The sequence below is a fragment of the Elephantulus edwardii genome, unplaced genomic scaffold (genome assembly GCF_000299155.1).
Source record: "Elephantulus edwardii isolate Elephantulus edwardi_28Jun2011 unplaced genomic scaffold, EleEdw1.0 scaffold00057, whole genome shotgun sequence".
In the NCBI taxonomy this organism is placed as follows: Eukaryota; Metazoa; Chordata; class Mammalia; order Macroscelidea; family Macroscelididae; genus Elephantulus; species Elephantulus edwardii.
In genome coordinates, this window is record NW_006399807.1 from 13,065,110 (window position 1) to 13,070,614 (window position 5,505).

At 41.7% G+C, this 5,505-nt stretch overlaps 1 pseudogene; it reads right to left on the reverse strand.

The window, feature by feature from the left end:
* Window positions 1–1,157: 1,157 nt before the first annotated feature.
* Window positions 1,158–5,280, reverse strand: LOC102857529 (annotated as a pseudogene).
* Between the last annotated feature and the right edge of the window lie 225 nt (window positions 5,281–5,505).

Consider the following 5,505-nt stretch of genomic DNA (forward strand, 5'->3'; position numbering starts at 1 on the left):
TTGCAATGACCGTTTGCACTCTTCCTGGATGATACCCTTGATATCCTCCCACAACTCATCTGGCCTTCGCTCATTAGTGTTCAAAGCCTCAAACCTGTTCCAGTATATTATTGTTGTTGTTGTTGTTATGTGCTGTTGAGTCATCTCCTATTCATACCAACCCTATTTACTACAGCCATAAACCTTGATCTATCCTATGCCAATCTTGTAGTCTCTGAGACAGATACTGCTATTACCCCAGACACTGAATCAATCCATCTCATTGAGGGTCTTCCTCTCCTGAGATATCCCTCCACCCTCTAATCCATTGATGGCTTATAAGGTGGAAAATTAAGGAATCTCCTCCTTTGTGATTTATAGCCTCTGAAAACTTGGAAGTCAACTATGAAGCTAGTCAATCTCACCAGCAACGGTTTCACAGTGAGAATGGTATGTTAAGATGCCCTGGTGTTGCTATGGGTAAAACAATGGATTGTAAAGTAAAAGGTTAGTTTGAAACCCTACCACACCTTGAGGTAAAAATTTATAGCCTCAGAAACCCCCTGGGCTGGTTTTCTGTCCTTTAGGGTCAGTATAAATCTCAATTGAAATGGTAGTGGAAAAGCACTGTGTGTTCTAAAATTTTTCCCACTTTCAATTATACTATCAACTCTTAAGATTTCAATTTAACTATATTCTATTATCTTGGTGTATATTGCTTAATGGGGGGGGGATGCTATTAACCAAAGTTGAGGGTTTGAAGCCACCAGCTGCTCCATAGCAGAAAGATACATGGTCTCCTCCCATAAAGACACACAGCCTCAGAAATCTGATGGAGGGCTGTCACTTTGCAGAATCAACTTCAAAGTAGTGGGCTTAGTTTGTGTTGGATACTTGCTTCTCATCACTCATTGCCATCGAGTCTCTGACCGACATGTAGCTGAGCCTCCAGTAGTTATTCCAAGACTCTCAATTGTGTGGGGAAAGAGTGTCATCTTTCTCCCTCAGAAGTACTGGTGAATTCAAATAGAGAGGCCCCACCTTTGGGTTGACATCAAAACCTTCTACTCACTAGCCCAACCGAGCTTCCTGAATATATTTCTAATTATCATTTAAATTTTAAAGAGATGACCATGATATCGATGACTCATCTAAAAGGGGTCGGGGAAATCCCAAACTTAATGAGTACATTCCAGAACACCCTCACCTTTCCTCCGTAGGCATTTCAGAAGCCACAGGAGAAAAGCTGCCAATGTCAAAAATGATGACCCAGCAGCAGAAAGTCTAGTCACCAAAGGATTGTTGGACTCAGTGGAAGCTAAGGAAACAAGAGGGGAAGAATTGTCAGAAGCAAGTATTGGCTTTAATGTCTTTTTGTCCTTTCCTTTTGACTTTTCCTCTAGGTATAAAACCCAATCTATTCTGACATATCGATGTTAAGAAGTGGCATTAAGGACCTTTGATTTCAGCTCAAAACCCTGTTGGCAGGCTTATCCCTTTCCACTGACCAAGCAGAAATTCAACTAAATGCTAGGCATTTTTAGAACTCTGTCTTTCTCTCTCTGGTTCTTATTCATTCTCATGCTCTCTCTGTGTGTTTGTCTCTCTTTCTCATTTTCACTTTTCTCTTAAAGTCTCTTTTCTCCATTTGTCAGAATTTTATCCTTTCAATCATCTATCCTGTTTTATCTTACACCCACAAATGTGTCTTAGTTTTTTAAGCTGAATCACATTTGGGGGTAGACCTAGTGGACAGTTAATTCCTGCAGTCAGATGACATTCCTTCTTCCCTGTACACCCCAGACCATCAGTCAGTGCATCACCTTCACAACTGGACAGCATCTCAGACCAGTGTCCCCTGGCACCACACATCAGCACTGCAGAGCCGTTGAGCATCCACCCTTCGCGGCACACAAAGGTACAAACGGTGCCAAACACGGGCTCCCCACTGCAGCTCATATTCATCTTCTCAGAAACTGCCAGGCATGAACACTGAACAGCTACAAAGGATAAAGCAGGAGGTTATAAAGAAAAATCTACTGGAATATTCCTAAAACAGATTCACATGTTACAGCTAACAACATAAATATACTCATAAGCAGAATGAAGCAAATTGCTATCAAATCCTCTGGGCAATATGGAATCAGAGAGATATTTAAGAAGTCCAAGGTCTCTAGTCCTCAAACTCAATCTTACCTTGGCAGGAGGGGACCTCCTTTGTCCATTGTCCCTGAGATGTGCACTCAAGTTGAGCTGATCCATCTAATTTAAAGTCTTTCTTACAGCTGAAGGTGGAGGAGGTCTTGGAGGTGAATTTTCCAGTAGGAGGGTGGGTACACTCCATGAATCTACTGTGGGGTGAGCTGACAGCATCACATTTCACAGCTAGAAGACAAAAATAAACAAACAAAGAGGTTTGATTGCAGGTCATCCTAACAAGACAATTTCTAGCTCTTCAGTAGTATTTATTTTAAAGAAGAGACAATGACAAAAAAAAACAACCAAAAAACCAACTCTACCTTCACATGTAGGTTTGTCCCTGTCCCACTCCCATATGGGGCCACAACGGAGAGTTTTGGGTCTCTTCAACACAAATCCCTGCTCACATGAGAATTCACAGCTGGAGCCATCTTGGACTATTCCAGAGTCACTGGGAAAACACTCTATGTAGCCTCTTTCTGGCTTGGACAAGGCTTTGCACTGCAAAGCTCAGACGTGAAATTGACAGAAAATATTAGGGGGAACTTTGAATTGTAGTATTGGAGAAAAGTACTGAATATCCTATGGACTTCCCAAAGCACAAATAGATATGTCTTGGAGAAGGTGTAGCCAGAGTGCTCCTTAGAGGCAAAGGTAATGAGACTTCATCTCATCTATTTTGACGTGTTGTTAAAAGAGGCTATTCCTTGGAGAGGGACATCATACTTAGAAAAATGGAGAGTCTATGAAGGAGAGGAAGACCCTCAACCATATGGACTGACACAGGGACTGTAGCAGTGTGCTTGAGGGTCACGGATTGTTGTGAGGATGGCACAGGATAGAACAGGTCTCTATGAATTTTACTCAACTCAGTAACACCTTACAGCAGCAAGGTTCTGGGTATTTGAAAAGGGAACCTATTCATTTTCAACAGAAAACACTCAGAGAACTCAAAATACTTGCTCACTCCCTAGTCAAGATGGCTTTGTCTTTGAACACTTTTTATACCTTCTAATTCTACATGTTTTCTAACACTTTTTGTGGATGCATGCATTCATAGTGCAATTTATGGGTCCTCAAAGCTTTCAGAATGGGTTGAAAAAGAAAGAAAATGAAGTAGACATTCCTAGAATTGTCTGCTTCACAGTTCAGGTATGGTGGTGTGATTCTGTGACAGCGAAACGCATTCTGTACTATACTCTGGCTACAAGGAGTTCCATGGCTTATCATGAATCTGTTTATTTTCAATATTTTTGCTCTTACTTGACAGTGTAAGAAATTTTCGAGTTTAAATATACACTAAGCATGTCTGGCCGTACCTGAAGAAGTCTTATTGTTATTTGTTATGATTGATTTTAGAAAAAAATTATGGCAAGAGTTTAAGCTTCAAATCAGAGTCTCACAACTATAAATTTTTACTGTGACAATGTCACAGGTGACAGAGCAGGAAGAACTCTAGCTGAAGTTCCCCATAGGATGGATACAAGACAGGCTCCCATGTTCAGGGTCCCTCTGTTGTTCACAGCTGAGAAGGGAAACTCAATCACTTCTGTCCATTCAGGCGCTAGACAAGATGAACGTGCACAAGGAACTCTTACTTTCTCAGTGTGCTGAAAGTGTGCTGTGTGCCAGGCACTACAGATAGATTACGTTCACGTTGTCCTGGGTTCAAGCCTGTGAAGCTGGTACTACCATCATCTCTATTGTACAAATGAGAATTCTAGGAACCAGGGAGTTTGCCACTTTTCAAGGTTCCATTGCTAGTAAGCAGCAAACATAAGATTTGCACTCAAGGATTCCAACTCTATGACCTCAGCTCTTCACTACCATTTAACCAATGGGAAAAGACCAAGGGAAAGAACAATGCCAAGTCAGTTAGGACATGATATGGGGTCACCATCCCAAGTGAAAGGAGAGACGTGGTCCAGACTTACCTTGCTCACAGGTGAGACCACTGAAGCCAGGGTCACATTTGCAAGTGTAGTTATTGATGGTCTCCACACATTCCCCATGACCACTGCAGGATGCGTTGGTACAGGAAGCTGTGGGAAACAGAGCTGATAACTAGGAGAATAATTACTGCCCCTACCACAGATTTACTTAAATTTTTATCTACCATAAACAATCAGGAATACACAATCCCAGCAATTTTAGCTGAGATACTGAACAAAAATGCTAACTCTGAATTTTAGGATCAAGTATTTTCAACATAAATGTTAAGGAGCGCCATTATAGGGATAACTGCAGCTAATGCCAGTCACAGAACACTCACCTCCTGACAGGTTCTGAGGACAGCCCCTACTATAGATGAACAATTCCTAAGATACATATTATGTCTTTATACACATTCTCTAGATAAAAGGCATTTTCTGTCCACCAAGTGCTGTTCCCAAGTGCTGAGAGCAGAACTACACTCTATGGGGATTTCAATGGTTGACTTTTCAGCAGTGGGTCACCAGATATTTCTTCAGAGATGCTCCAAGAGGACACCAGGCACCAGCTCTTTTATTAGCAGGCAAGTGACTTAATAGATAAATTCTCTCCTTCTCCCTGTCTCCCCCCACCCCTCCCTCACCATATCCCCCCACCCCACTACTTTTACACAATGAAGCAAAGGGAGATTCCTTACTAATCAGAACTTTAAAAAATCACAGTGTATGCTTTAGAACCTAAAATTGACACAAAAGAAGCTGGTTTTTACATAAAGTAAACCAATCATCAGGATATTCTCGCAATGAAAGTATCTCCCTCTCCTGCCCCAAACACCCTACCTGTGTAGCACAAGGCAAACTTGGTTTTACTGCAACTCTCATCATTCCACTTGCCGGTGTCCTTCTCTGTCTTGATGTAGATCTCCATACAGTCTTCATCATTTCTCTTATTGTTTGGTTCTCCTGGGGCCCAGTTCTTAGCTTCTTCTGTCAGAGGCTTATTGGTCTCTTCCAAAGTCCACACACCATTGACCTTTCTGATTCCAATCCAGTAGTAACTTGATGAATAGTTTAACAGGGAGTTCAAATAGTTATTCTCTTCTTTGTTTTGGATTGCTACTAGGTGTGTGTACTGTCTCTGACAATAGGCACTTGCATCACTGTAATTCATGGGATGTGGAGAAGTGCACCGCCCTCGATCAGAAGGAACACTGCAGGGAAAATTGGGAAGGAATGGGAGACTTTAGTCCTGCCACATTTAGCAATATCATTTGAGCCATTTATTTGTTTTCAATTCTGTATGCTTTATACACCTCAGAAGCCAAAAATGTATCAGGATTTGTGATTGGCCTTGGTGAACTCTCCACCGTCACTCAGTCTACTCAGTCTACAGTAG